The sequence below is a fragment of the Pinus tabuliformis genome, chromosome 3_1 (assembly GCF_031772625.1).
Source record: "Pinus tabuliformis cultivar Carrire ecotype Pingquan chromosome 3_1, CPIR1, whole genome shotgun sequence".
NCBI classification, from domain to species: domain Eukaryota; kingdom Viridiplantae; phylum Streptophyta; class Pinopsida; order Pinales; family Pinaceae; genus Pinus; species Pinus tabuliformis.
This window is the reverse complement of record NC_142301.1, coordinates 991,145,268-991,161,734: the sequence shown is the minus strand read 5'-3', so window position 1 is coordinate 991,161,734 and position 16,467 is coordinate 991,145,268.

The following is a 16,467-nucleotide window of genomic DNA, read 5'->3' as shown; positions in this document are numbered from 1 at the left end:
CTTTGAATATCTTAAAGAGGCAATGTGCGAAGCACCAGTCTTAGCTACACTAGACTTCACAACAACCTTTATTATGGAATGTGATGCCTCAGGAAATGGAATTGGTGTTGTTTTAATGCAAGAAAAAAGACCCATTGCTTTTGAAAGTCATCCAATGAAAGGAAAGTATTTACACAAAGCTATTTATGAGAAGGAAATGTTGGCAACACTACATGCACTTAAGAAATGGTAACCCTACCTAATGGGAAGACAAATCAAGGTAAAAACAGATCATGATAGTCTTGAATATTTTTTAGAACAAATATTATCTTCAGAACATCAGCAAAAATGGGTCACAAAGATGTTGGGTTATGACTTTGAAATCATCTACAAAAAAGTGAAGCAAAATGTTATGGCAGATGCACTCTCAAGAAAGGATGAGGATGTTGAAGCATTTCTTTGTGCCATTTCTATTATCCAACCATATTGGATAAATGAATAAAGGGATGAATGGAAGAATGATGAGGAAGTGTTGGCACTCATTCAAAAGATACAACAAGATCCTAATACATCTGATACATTTAGCTAGAAAAATGGTTCCTAATGGTACAAGGATCAGTTATACCTAGGTAAGAATTCACAACTAAAACAAAATATTCTTAGGGAATTTCACACCTCTCCCTTATGAGGGAACTTAGGATTTCTAAGAACCTACCACAGGGTTAAGAAGGAATTTTTTGGGATGGCCTTCAATCGGATATTCAAAAGTTTATGGCAGAATGTTTGGTTTTCAAACAAAATAAAGTTGAAACAATTAATACCCTAGGACTATTACAACATTTATCCATTCCAAGCCAACATTGGGAGGAGATTTCAATGGATTTTATCATAGGTTTAGCCAAGTCCGAAGGAAAGAGTGTTATCATGGTGGTAGTTGATAGACTTACCAAGTATGCACATTTTTGTGCATTATCTCATCCATTCAAAGTGAGTACAGTTTCTACTACATTTATGGAAACAATTCAAAAGCTACATGGAAACCCAAAGATTATTGTAAGTGACAGAGATCCCATTTTCACTCGAATTTTTTGAACATAATTATTTTCTTGTCTTGGTACTTAGTTAGCTCATAGCTCATCTTATCATCATCAATCTAATGGGAAAACTGAGATAGTAAACAAATGTTTGTAAGGATATCTTCGTTGCTTTGTATTTGATAAACAAACACAATGGGTCAAATGGTTGCCTCTGGTTGAATGGTGGTATAACACTTCCTTCCATACTACAACAAAAATGACCCCATTTATGGCACTTTATGGATATCATCCACCATCCATCACATCATATTTAAGAGAAAATTCTAAGGTTCAAGTAGTGTAAGATCACATGGAGCATCAACAACAAGTAATCCAACTCTTAAAGGATAACCTAACCTTGGAACATAATAGAATGAAACAACAGGCAGATCAACATCGCAGCGAAAGAAGTTTTGCTGTAGGTGATTGGGTATTCCTACGGTTACAACCATATAAATAAATGTCCCTCAAGCAAGCTAAGAAGGATAATAAATTATCACAAAAGTATTATGGTCCATACAAGGTGTTACAAAAGATAGGTACTATGGAATACAAATTGGAGCTTCTTGCAGCTTCCTGAGTGCACCTAGTTTTCCATGTCTCATGCTTAAAGAAGGTTGTAGGTGACAAGCTTCTAGTTCAAATAATATTGCCAGAACTTGATGAGGAAGGAAAAATCATATTGGAACCTGAAGAATTCAAGGAAACAAGAACACGATAGCTATGAAATCGATCAATTTCAGAGTATCTCATCAAGTGGAAGAACTTGGTCATTGAAGATTCCACATGGGAGGATGAGAATTTTATATAGAAACATCCAAAACTACTCAATCATTGAGGACAATAGTTTCTTGAAGGAGAGGGGCATGTTAGGTCCCTATAATACTAGTGATTCTCCCATTACTATTGTCATTGTATCCCTTATTGTTATTATTGTGCCCCATAGAATCCCACTATTATTATTTTTTTTCCTTTATATTATTATTGTTAGATCTGCTTTGGTTATATTGTGAACCCTTAGACTCCTATATATATAAACGAGGTTTTTTCATTTGAATCATCTAAGAATTGTTCATTTGTGTAATGTAAAGGAGGTTGCCCCCTCGAAGAGGCTTATTTCTAAGGTGTTGATCTATATTTTCTTTCTTTTTGTGAGATGGTTTCATAACAAACTGTCTCTAACATTTACCTTAGCATGTAGGGTTTTCTCTTAACACTCAAGTCATTGTGTTCGTTTCCCTCGCTATGCGCATTTTTTGAGAAGTTGACACCCCATCGGGATTCATTTAATAAATTATAACTCAAACACATTTCTCTTAAAAATTTTACATAATTTTGTAAATGTGAGAATTAGTTTCAATTTTTTACTAAAGGAGAAAAGAAATATAAAAGATTTTGATAAAATTTTAGTAGTCATTTTCAATATATATATATATATATATATATATATATATATATATATATATATATATATATATATATATATATATGAAAATAACATTAATATCAATATGTTCTTAAAAGCAAGATTGTTACTCAAAGTATTTCTCACTCTAAATTCATTATAAAACCTTAATAACTATCTTATTTATAAATATGATTAAAGTAAACAAATTACATTTAACAAAGGAAAACAAAACTATTTTTTAACGATGTCAAACTAATCCTATTTTTTAATGATGTCAAACAAATTGGTATAGATTATTCTTAAGATTTAATATTATCGTAAGTCTATCACATTGTAGAGATGATTTTTGTCCCAACCAATGTAAACAATAAGAAACCAATAATGCTATTTGTGAAGGGCTCCAAGTCAATGAGAATATTGAGTGACTCATTCACCTAGCCCTAAACTCAACAAGAAACACTTTTTTCACAAGTAATTATAACAATTGTTAATATGACATTGATAATAATAATTGTGTGGTGAGGGGCCTCTAGTTGCAAGACCTCTCCAACTTGAGAGGAAAACCAACAAGAATTCTTCTTCTTATAGAATCTTCAATTGACGAATTCCAAGACCTAGACCATTGACCAATATCCCCTCCAAGACAAAGTCAAATCCTTCTCCTTGATGTGCTTCCCTTTCACAAAGTCAACTTTAGTCAAACTCACTTTCTAATGGAAGTAGTTTCTCCTTCAACCTCTTTCTTGGCCCTGCAACTTCTTGACTACAACTTGACCTTACTGCGGAAACCCTAGGCCACACATGTGAGTGACAATATGGAGAAATTGTCCTCTTTTATTCTTCCCTTGGTAGGATACTTCCTATTCAACAATTCAACCTACAATATGAAATATTTGTCACCCAAATTCAATCCTCTTAGAGTGTGTAATTTTTTGGTCTTCTTGTTGTAGAGAGATGCCCTCATCTTTGCATGTGTGAAGGAATTTTTTCCCCTAAAACTGATAAAAAAAATCTTCGCTTTTCCTTCTTCCTCCTTATCTCTAGATCAAACTTTTGTGATGCTTGAGTGAGTCATCTTGAGAGAGGTTGACTCCTCCTTTATATAGGTGTTGTTTGGCTCCAAAATAAATTGAATTTATTGGCAGGATGACTTGATAATCCATATAGGCTGACTTGACTTGTCGCTTGTATATTTGGTCTTGGAGGGGTTTCCTTGACAATCTTTAGACGCGAATAATTTTCTTATAATATGTAGCATGCCCAAATGGGTCATTTATACATGATAATGACTCATAAACCCTAGAATATCTTAATGTGAGGTTGACATATAAAATAAATTCTTCTTGAGCATGAAACCCACACCTCAAGAAAACAATAACAAATTTATTTTGTCTTTTTAAACCGAATACATAAAATATTATTACATATGCCATTATGAAGATCAGATCTAGTTACATATTTCAACACTCCCTCTTAACTAGGGAGGCATTCATAATCCATACGAGGTACTTTGACATTCTTAATATTAATAATTCTCATAAGAGTATTATCATTGGTAACCCATCCGTTTAACATCATATCCTCCAGAATTTTCACATAGCAAGGCCTTGACTAACAACTCTTTCTTTCCACAAGATCAGAGCACAATACTGGTGAGACCAATGATTAATATACACCATCATCATTGTCTCTCTCATAACATACCCCACTCAGGTTCTCTCAAAGTATGTTCCAATGAGACTATTCTTATCTTGGATTCCTAGTCCTCAAAGAATATCGGTCATTTACAACTATTCTTATCTTGGATTCCATACCACATCCTCAAAGAGTATTAGATTTTAGACTCTAACCTAATCCTCCTTTCTTTCTTCCCAATTTAAGACAAGAATTATGTTTTTATCTCTCCCTCTCAACCATGGAGGATATACCCATTCCAATGAATGAATGTACCCATTCTTATAAATGAATGTACCCAATCTCCCTCTTAACCAGGGACTTGTCCAAGATCCCTCTTAACTAGGGACTTGCTTATAGAAACTCTTTAGGTGGAGATAATGGAACAATCAACTACTTCTAGGGCTCCCTCTTTTGATGTCATGAATTTCATATTCCTTGATATGGAGCCTTCATCATTGGTACTTCTTCATAGGGCATATACCATCCATCACTTTCATTCATGAATCATGTTAGTCATGCCTTCCTTTCTTTAATCATAAATTGATCCACTAGTTCATATATGGCCTCACTTCATGCCTTGCTACCTTCTTCACATCATGTTTCTTTCAATATATTGCATCCATCACGTGAGTACTAGTTGTAGGTAACATCCACACCTCTTCCTTTGGTAGCCTTGTATTAGCCTATCCAGATATTTTTCAAAAATGAAAATCAAATTAACATTGCCTTTGCGATGGTATTTTCATCATGACATCTACTTGTTTGCATCGACATCCTTCATACATATTGACAAATCTCAAAAAATATATTAAATGTCAAGGGTCTTCTTATTTTCTAGACTTCATTAGACTCTTCATATATTTTCCATGGAGATGTCATGGCCAATTATTCTAGTCATCGAATGTTGATCTCCTTTTCCATGTGGCCATATTTGCATTTTTCACGATCTCTTCTTCCATTCTTCGCATATTAACCCCTTGGAACTTTCATCCTTAGTTCCCCCTTTATTATCAACCACGTCATATTCCATATGAGGACATATTATGTTGATTTCATCTAATCAAAATGTGAACCATACCTTCATACATCCTTCCAAATGATGATATCCTTTTCTCTTGATCATGCTTATAAGGTAGAGCATTTATCCTTGCAATCATATGACATGAATCAATTTTATCAAGCACATGCATACATACCTCATTTCTTCATTTTGATCATCTAGAATTCCTTCGATAGCTTCCTAGATTGAAAGTTTTTCAATCATCTTGACTTGCTTTACTCTCTTGTCATCATACCATCATCCCATGAATCCCTCATAAGGTGAAATTATTGGTGAGACATTTTCCTTTTCCGATGGGTGAATCTTCCAATGAAGATTCCAATAGAGTATCTTGATTATCCTTATCCTACAAATGCTTCTTTTGAATGATGTATGATGAGCTATGTACTAGATGAATTTATTCTATCCATAAGCATTATTATGCTTCCAATTAGGTTACCAAGAGCTTGTTTCCACTCTAGGTGACTACCATAGACTACTACTTCAACTCTTTTGCAAGCTTCTTATGATCTCCCAAGATCTTTCTTTATATCGTATGCTTCTTATGATGCCATCTCCTAACATGATGAATCCTATCATGCCTCTAATGTTTCCTACCATGATAGCTATACAAGAACTAAAGAACAAAGACTTGAAAAGAACTAGGTGAAGAAGATCATTTCAATCGTAGTATAGATCCTTTACTTCTTCTTTCTTGGACTTCTTCTTTTCATCTTCTTCCACTTCTTTAGTGATACATGATTCTTCCCTTCATCTTTTTTTTTTATCATTCTTGAGATTTGGACAATATCTCTTGTAGTTCCCACATTCGTGGCATCCATAGCATTGAACTATCAACGTGTTCTTATTCTTTTTCTAAGGACCAAGCTTCCCTTTTCTTCTATCCATGGCACCAAATGCTTGAGCTTGCTCACTTGATCCTACATCGATTTTTTCCTTCAACCGGGTTTCTTCGATTTTACATAATGACCATAACTCATTGAATGTAGTGGATTCCTTCTTCCCATAGATGCTTCAAGTGATGTTTCCCCATCCGTCTAGTAGTGCATTGAGCACTATGATATTCATTTCCTTGTAAGACATTATTTCTCCCAACTCATGGAGTTGGTTTCTTATTTCTGACACCCTCATAAAGAAGACTCCATTCCTTCTTCTTTTGATATCTTCATCTTGTAGAGTTATTTCCTTAACTAGATGACTTCTCTTGTAGTGCTTGCAGAGAAGAATTCTACAAGTTTTTCATATATTTATTTTGATGTTTCTAGTTTTGATACATAAGGAATGAGGGGATCCTTGATGGATTCTATGAGAATCCTTTGAGCCTTTACTTCCCCTTTCATGTACTTTTTAAGAGCTTGAGCTTATTCCTTTGGAGGTTGTGTGATTGAGCCCTTAACATGTTCCACAAGTTCATTTTATATGAGGATTAAATATGTCCTCTTCTTCCATGCAAGAAAGTTTGATGACCCAACCAACTTATTTCTCTGCTTGAAAAAATACATTATGATAGATTCATATATGTGCATAAAGATAATTTCTTGTGAAGATACTCCTTGATGACAATATCTTCAATCTGCTTCCTTCTTACTTTTGATGATGATATGATAATAGAATATTTCTTCTTGAAGAAGATGTATTCCTTCAAATAGTGATCCCTGTCTTAGAGGGAGATCACCTTGACTTCTTGATGATGTTAACAACTCCTTTCTTTTCTTCTTTTGGATGAGTAGACCTCAAGATGTTTTGAGCTTCTATTTGAGTAGAGATAAGGGTCTTTTTATATTTTCTTCCTCAAGATTATGATTTGAGCGATGTTCCCAAGAATGCTTCTAGTGTGGGATTCTTCTTTGATCGGTGTAGTTTTTTGGCACTTCCTTCAAGATGATGATGAAATCCTTGTATTCGAAATGCTTTGGAGATGAGAGGATATTCTTGATGCTTTGAAGCCCTTGATATTTTTCTAGAAATTTGGTTCTTAAGTGTCCTTTATTGAACTTCCCTTGCTTAACTTACCACCTTAGCTCTGATACCATGTTGAGAAATATAGGAGAAAGGAGGGATGATTTTTCTTCTTGATAACTGCTTGTGATGTGTTTTTAATTTAAATTTTTTAGCTTATTCTTGTACTTATTATTATTTATGTTTTTCTATCATAAAATGGTTACCAAAAGATATAGAAAAATGAGACAATAAGACACAGTATGTAGGCCATCATCGAAGGCCAAAACCTCTCCAACTTGAGAGGAAAACCCATAATAATTTGTCTTCTTATAGAACCTTCAATTGATGAATTTCAAGACCTAGACCCTTGACCAATATCCCATCCAAGACCAAGTCAAAGCCTTATCCTTGATGTGCTTCCCTTTCACAAAGTCAACATTAGTCAAATTCACTTTCTAATGGAAGTAGTTACTCCTTCGAACTCTTTATCCACCATACAACTTCTTCACTGCAACTCAGCCATACTGCAAAAACCCTAGGCCACACGTGTGAGTGAGAATATGGAGAAATTGTCCTCTTTGCTTCTTCGCTTGGTAAGATACTTCTTGTTCAACAATTCATCTTGGAATATGAACTCTTTTTCACCCAAATTCGGCCCTATTAGAGTGACTATATATTTTTTGGTCTTCTTATTATAGAGAGATTCCCTAATCTTCACAGTGTGAAGGAATGTTTCCCTAAAATTTATCTGAAAAATCTTCGCTCTTACTTCTTCCTCCTTTTCTTGATATTGTTAGGATATTCCGACACATAGGAAATAGTTAAGTTCAACTTAGTCTAGTATAGAGTTAGGTATAGAGTTAGGTAAAGTGTGTTTCTTTACCGTTGTACATTTTGTAACTTACAATCCGACGGTCACGATATGTAGTGATCCGACGGTTCACTCTCTCCTCGGTATTACCGACACTTGATCTATGGCTTGACTCCCGATTGGTCCATGAGTTCTATTTAAAGCGCATGGAGGGTCATTGTTCGGGTAATCCGTCTATGAGAGAAAGATTATGTAAATTTTCATTCTTTGATTAATAAATTGCCTGAAGTGGCCATGTTGGCTCAGGCCGTGGACTGTTTCCCTCTTTGAGGGTTTTAACCACGTCAAAAATACTGGTGTATTAATTTGAGATCTGTTTGTGAGCGGTGTCATTTTGGTGTTCTTTTTGAGGAACTTACCCTGTAAATTCCTACATGGTATCAGAGCTATTTGAGGGCCGCGTCCGTTGGTGATCCAAATCTGAAGGCGGTAGAACTGCATGCGGTTGTCGTTTCCTAGATCTACTGTTGCTGACTACTTTCGGGCCGAGAGGACTGCTCTGTTGTGTTCGGAGCATCTGTTCCAGTGAGGAACCCCTTTCGTTTCACGCGAAAAGGTTTCCGGTAGCCCTATCTGCGTCATTTTTAAGATCTGGAGGTATACAATGTGTATCTGCAGTTTACTGTTATTTTCTCTCTGGTTATTTCGGTTTCTATTTATTTAGATTTTTTTTATTACCAGATCTATACCTTTCATTTCTGCGTATGCTCTTTGCCCTGCAACTCTGTGCGATCTGGGCAAATCAGAAACAGAAAGGAAGTTTTTTTTCTCATGTGTATGCTCTTTTCCCTGCACCTTAGTGTGATCTTGGAAAATCAGAAACGTTGAGAAAAATATTTAGTTTCCGGCTACAGCTAACTTTGAGCCGTAAGGTTTGTTTTTCTTTGCATATTCATGTTGGGTTTTGTGTTTTTGTTTTGTAGGAAAAAGAGCTTTCTCAAGGCAAGCACGCAACCCAAGCCCCCCCCCCCGCTCTCTCTCTCTCTCTCTAATTTTTTGTATAGCTCAATTGGTTCAAAGCTATTTTAAGAGAGTAGAGGTCTTGGGTTCAAATCTCCATTTTGTGGGGGCGTTTTTTTTCATTCCCGCACATTCGCGCACTTTGCCGGCAACTTCAACAATTTTTTTTTCAAAAAGCCATAACTTCTTCATCCGGAAGCCTTTTTCAGTGCCCTTTTTTTTAAAAAATCCTAATTTTTCGAGATATATCCATTGGAACACTTACTTTCAGCATCTTCAACTTCATTTTTTTATTTTTTTAAATGGAAAGTCCATGCCAAGTCATTCTTGACAGCACTAACTACTTCCAATGGATAGCCTACATGGAAGATTTACTTAGAAGTAAAGGTCTCTACAGAATAGCCACAGGCCAAGAGAAGAAACCAAAAGATGAAGACAAGGCTGCAAAATGGGAAAATAGACAAGATCAAGCATGTGGTTTGATAGGGATGTCTATTTCTCCTGATCTTAGATTCCATATTGCAGAACTTGATACTCCTCATGAAGCATTGGAACAAATCACTAAAGTTTTTGGGATTAAAAATGAAATTAGAGCCCATCAACTTGAAAATGAGTTGCTTACATTGGATCCTAATAATTTTTCTTGCATTGAAGATTTCTTGTCCAAATTCAAGACCCTTAGATATCTCTTGGAAGGTGTTAAGGTTAATAAAGAAGATAGTAACCTTATTTATTCCATCCTTACTAAGTTGGGACCAACCTACTCTGTATTTGTTTCCACCTTCCATTCTACAAGGGAAGCTTTCATTTGTCAAGGAAAAGACTACAAGGCCCCTTCCTTTGACTCTTTTTGTGATTCTTTAATAAGAGAACAAGAAAAACTCTTACACCTTGGTCTTCTTAATCTTGGAAACTCTTCCAAGAAAGCGTTAGCCACCCAGCAGCAACCAAATTCAAAGAATCCTAAGAAGTCATATCCTAAAAAGAATGGTCCTAAACCAAACAAGGGTCCTAAGCAAACTCAGCCTCAAAATGAAAGATCATTTCAGCAAAATGATAGGACCAATAAAAACAAATGGAAGAAGACTGATAGACATTGTAACTTTTGTAATCGAGATGGCCACTTAGAATCTAAATGATTTAAGAAGATGGAAGCCTTGGAAGCCGCAATGAAGAAACATAACATCCATGTGGAGCATTCTTCAACTTCAACTTCAACTTAATCTTCAGGAATGGCACTTTCTACATGTCTTTGTCAATCATCTCAGTCTGGTTATGCATTAAATGTATCTTCTTCTTCTCATTCTCATGAGTGGCTTATTGATTCTGGAGCCTCTTATCACATGGCCAAAAAAAAAGCCATGTTTTCTTCTTTAAATGATTGTAACACCAAAAATATATATGTTGGTGATGATAGATCTCTTAATGTTGTAGGGACTGGAACTGTTCATCTAGACAATGGTCAGTTTAATGATGTATTATGTGTTCCAACCTTATTCTGCAACCTTCTATCTGTATATCAGATAACTCATTCAGGTGAAGGTAAAATTGTTGAATTTTCACCTCATGATGTTGTAATCAAGGATCTAAGAGATCCTAAACAGATTCTAGCTACTGGTATTGCTGATGATTCCACAAGGTTGTATAAGTTTCACAACTTTGGGTCATCAAATCTTCCCTCAGTATTTGTTGCTCATAATGATGAAGTGAGCAAAATTTGGCATGAGCGATTTGGTCACTTAAACTATCGCTCCCTTCAGCATCTATGTAAAGAAAATATGGTGACAGGTCTTCCTATGGTATCTTGCAGAGATGGTGTTTGTTCCGGATGTGTACTCAGAAAACATCATCGGGACAGTTTTGAAAAACGTGCCTCTTGGCACGCCTCAGCCCCTTTACAGCTTGTGCACAGTGATTTATGTGGTCCACTTCCTATTGCTTCATTCTCTGGCTGCAAGTATTTCTTAACTTTCATTGATGATTTCTCCAGACGCACTTGGGTATACTTCTTAAAACTCAAGAGCGAAGTATTTAACACATTTTTGGCCTTCAAAGCCTTTGTTGAAAAACAATCTGGACATCAAATTCTTAAGCTAAGAACTGATAATGGTGGAGAATATGTTAAAAACAAATTCATCAACTTTTGCACCGAAAATGGAATTCAAATGAAACATACTGTTCCATACACTCCTCAACAAAATGGTGTAGCTGAAAGGAAAAATCGCACCTTAAAGGAAATGGCTAATTGTATGCTGCAATCTAAAGGACTCAGTCTTAGTTTTTGGGCCGAAGCAATTAATTGTGCAAATTATATAATCAATCGCACTCCTACTAAGGTTCTAAAGAATATCACTCCAGAAGAAGCTTGGAGTTCCATTAAACCAGATGTAAGTCACTTTCGTGTTTTTGGAAGTGAAGCATGGGCCCATATTCCAGATGAAAAGCATAAAGCTTTAGAACCTAAGAGTGAGAAATGTTCTTTTGTTGGATATTCTGAAGATGTAAAAGGTTATAGACTTATTCCATTTAAGTCCAAAAATGTTATCATTAGAAGAGATGTAAAATTTGATGAAAATAAATCGGCCTGCGAGCCTAGTCTGGCGGATGTGCCACCTCTTCCTATCTCTTCTACTTTTGAAAACATCTCTTCTTCAGATGATGAAAGTGAGGATGAGAATACTCCCCCACCTTCTCAGGATCCTCAACCTCCAAGATGGGTCCGTGCTACTCGGGATGCAGTAGGCGATCTTGCCGGTGATCCTACAGATCAGCGACGTACACGTTCTCAGTTTGAAAGAGCCTCTTCTTTACTGGCTCAAGCTCCAGTAAATCATGATCCTGACACTTTTGCAGAAGCTTCAGGCCATCCACATTGGGAAGAAGCTATGAATGAAGAATATCATTCATTGTTGGCAAATGATACATGGGATCTTGTTCCTCTACCAAAGGGACGCAAACTTGTTAGATGTAAATGCGTTTACAGAACCAAGTATGGACCAGATGGGAAAGTAGATAAACATAAAGCTCGTTTTGTTGCTAAGGGCTTTTCACAGGTTGAAGGCATTGACTACACTGAAACCTTCTCCCCTGTTGCCAAAATGAAGTCTATCCGCCTTGTTCTTTCCTTTGCTGCCTCTTTAAAATGGGAAGTCCATCAGATGGATGTTAAATCTGCCTTCTTGCATGGGGACTTGCATGAAGAAATCTATATGGAACAACCCATTGGCTTCATCCAAATAGAATCCAGCCTTGTATGTCGACTTAAGAAATCCCTTTATGGTCTCAAGCAAGCTCCTCGGGCTTGGTATGCCAAAATGGATAGCTTTCTTTTAGAATCTGGCTTTTCTAGGTGTTATTCTGACAATACTGTCTACACCAAGAAAGTGGGCAACTCTCTTATCATCCTTGTTCTTTATGTTGATGATCTTATTCTTACTGGTAGTGATCCCAACCTTATAAACCATGTGAAGTCCAGCCTTAAAAAGAAATTTGAAATGACAGACTTAGGACACTTACACTATTTTCTCGGTCTTCAAGTCTTGCAATCCAAGGAGGGTATTTCCCTTTCCCAGTCCAAGTATGCTTGTGATATTCTTCCTCATTTTCACATGGAAGACTGTAAGCCAGCCCCTTCTCCCTTTCAGTCTGGAGTCAAACTTTCAGTCTCTTGTACTTCTCCTGAAGTTAATGCTACCTTATACCGTCAACTTGTAGGAAAACTCTTGTATTTAACCAATACTCGTCCTGACCTTTCCTTTGTTGTTGGCCTTGTTGCTCGTTTTATGCAAAACCCCCATGAAAGTCATTGGAAAGAAGCTAAAAGAATACTTCGTTATGTTCGAGGTACAGTACAGTTTTGGATTCATTACAGTGCCAAAGCAGCTCCTCTATTAGTTGGTTTCACTAATTCTGATTGGGCTAGTGACCCTGATGATCAAAAGTCTACTGCCGGTTATGTCTTCACTCTTGGTTCAGGACCTATTACATGGGCTTGTAACAAACAGGCTGCCATTTCTCTTTCGTCAGCAGAAGCAGAGTATCGTGGTGCCATGGAAGCTAGTAAGGAAGTCTTGTGGCTTCGTCAGATCCTATCAGAGTTTGGCTTTGAGCAGCAGCATCCAACCACAGTTTGGTGTGATAATAAAAGTGCCATTCAGCTATGCAAAGATCCAGTCCAGCATCAGCGCAGAAAACACATTGAACTACACATGCACTTCATCAGAAAGCTCATTCATGACCATGTTCTTGAAGTGCAATATTGTTCAACAAATGATCAGGTTGCAGACATCTTCATAAAGGCTCTCACAGAGGCGAAGTTCACTAAACTTCGATATATGCTTGGAGTTCAGGAAGTTGTCACTAAGGGGGGATAGGCTCTAGTGCCTCCTTCCTTCTCCTATTGTGTCATATTTGTAAATCCTTCAATCCTATCCCAAGTTGTTCTTAAGGGGGGATGTTAGGATATTCCGACACATAGGAAATAGTTAAGTTCAACTTGGTCTAGTATAGAGTTAGGTATAGAGTTAGGTAAAGTTTGTTTCTTTACCGTTGTACATTTTGTAACTTACAATCCGACGGTCACGATATGTAGTGATCCGACGGTTCACTCTCTCCTCGGTATTACCGACACTTGATCCATGGCTTGACACCCGATTGGTCCATGAGTTCTATTTAAAGCGCATGGAGGGTCATTGTTCGAGTAATCCGTCTATGAGAGAAAGCTTATGTAAATTTTCATTCTTTGATTAATAAATTGCCTGAAGTGGCCACGTTGTCTTAGGCCGTGGACTGTTTCCCTCTTTGAGGGTTTTAACCACGTCAAAAATACTGGTGTATTGATTTGAGATCTGTTTGTGAGCGGTGTCCTTTTGGTGTTCTTTCTGAGGAACTTACCCTGTAAATTCCTACAGATATTAGGCTCCTCCTTGTCTCTAGATCAGACTTTTGTGATGATTGAGTGAGTCCCTTTGAGAGAGGTCGAGTCCTCCTTTATATAGGTGCCGCTGAGCTCCAAAATAGGTCAACTTCACTAGCATGCCAACTTGATAATGCATATAGGCCGACTTGACTTGTATCTTGTATATTTGGCCTTGGAAGGGTTTCCTTGACAATCTTTAGACTCAAAAATTTTTCCTACAATATGTAACATACCCAAATGGGTCATTTATACATAACAATTCATAAACACTAGAAGATCTCAATGGGAGATTGACCTATAAAATAAATTCCTTTTGAGCATGAAACCCATGCCTTAAGAAAACAATAACAAATTTATTTTTCTTTTTACATCGAATACATAGAAACATGATTACATATGTCATTATGAAGACCAAAAATAGTTACATATTTCAACATAAAGACAGTTGAAGAACCATATTTTCCAAAGAAGATATAGATGTACCACTAACAAAGGTAGGTGTATCTATAGGTTGACTTTTGATTCCTACAGTGGAGGCGAAGGTTAAGAAGGTAGGGTGAATGGTATGGCAAACAAAATTTGTGTCCAATAGAAGTGTTTACTAAGGGTGAGTTGGAAAGTCTATTGATATTAGTCTTTTTGTATTGGTTATGGGACATGCTAATGGAGAGGGACATACCTACAATTTATAGTTTGAGAGGTGATGATGAGGTTGGTAGATAGGAGGGCAAGCTAGTAAAGGAGACAATTGAGAGCACAAGAGAGGTCACAAAGACACTACCTCTTTTTCCACTGACCTTGGAGAAACCAGGTAGAGAGGTAACACCATCTTGGTTAGTGACTAGATATAGAGAGTATATGGAGCTTAGGGAGAAAATTGATTAGGATCACACTATGATGGATGAGACAAATGATAGGCTAGGAGAGGGCCATCCGTGTACATACTATATATGCATCTCATATGTAGTTATTATAGGTAATGAAATATTGGAATATTAGTAGACACAGATTTATGTTCCTATTGGGAAAGATGACACCTACACCAAAGGATGTAGACTGGATCATGGGTATCCATGTAGATGGTGCCATCATAGAGGCTAAGGTGTTTGACCAAGAAGAATAGCTTTTGTGTGAAATAGAGGTAATATATTGACTCTCTCCACCAATATAAATCTTCTCATTTTATAGCTTTCCTTGAAACCCTATGGTGACTAGGTCAAGACTTGAACAATCCTCTCATGGAACACCATCTCTATGGAATTTGTGAAGTCTGAGCTTATGATAAAGTCCAATTCTGTTTTGTGATGAAATTTGAGCCCATTCAAAGGGTTGAATTTCAAGCCTTATTTGTGACAATATCTAAGCCCATTCAGAGTTGAAATTACATTCTATTATGTGGTGAAGGCCAAGTTATTTGGGATAGTAAAGAAAGCCTAAATTTGGCCCTAGTACAATTATAAATCAAGATTTCAATCGACTTCAATGTGGACAGTTGAAAGACAATTTGTAGACAAGTTTTGGAGGGTTGTCTTTGTACTCATTGGACACTTGTCTATCTCACATTATGAGAGAGAATAAATTTATGTGTGTCTTTCATGTTATAGATTTGCATGCAACATTATATTAAATGTTTCAACATGTTGTTTTGACACCCATAAAATGTGGATTGCTTATCATTCTCTTAGGAAGGGTATGATATCTTACATCTTTATAAGTATAGATATTTTCATTGGAATGTGGCTAGGGAAATGGAACAATCTTATACTTTGTAGAAGTCATTTTGTTCGATCTTCTACTTTGTAGAAGTTCTCTTTCCCAAGCTAGTTGGACTCATTAGCATTGTATAAGTTCCAAACTTTAGTGATACCACATTTGACTAGAATTCTCTAAAAATGACCAATGTCGAGATTATCACTTATTGATACCCAGGCCTCTTCACCTAGTATTCTAGAAATGTACGCATTTATCGACCTCATCATTATTGAAAGTGAAATTTGGCGTCACTCTTTTTCATATTTTTCATGCAAATTTCCCTAGATTCTAGGGGAGGTGTCTGTAAAAGGATGACAAGGACCAGATAAGGATTTCTTCATGTTTAAAACACCCAATTATGTTCATAACATTTGTTTTTCAATGAAATTTTATTCCATATTTCTTCACATGGGTTAATATGAGAACCCAATAGATTGAAAAGGTTAATTCCAGTTAAGGGAATTGTATAAACCTGATCCATAAATTGTTTTTGAAATGTAATTGTTCCATTTGAGAAGAAGCCTTGACCACTCTAAGGCTCATTCGAGTTAAGGTAATTGTATGGAATTGAACCATATATATATATATATATATATATATATATATATATATATATATTTATTTATTTATTTATTTATTTTATTTTATTTTTTATTTTTATTTTTATTTATTTTTTTTTTATTTTTTTTTCTGAAATGTAATTGTCCCATTTTAAATGAAGCCTTGACCACTCTACCTTAGAACTACTTGTCCTATAGGTTTCATTCCTACTAAGGGAATTCCTAGCTTGTTGAAACTTGTGTTGCTTCTTAGCTTGTTGAAACT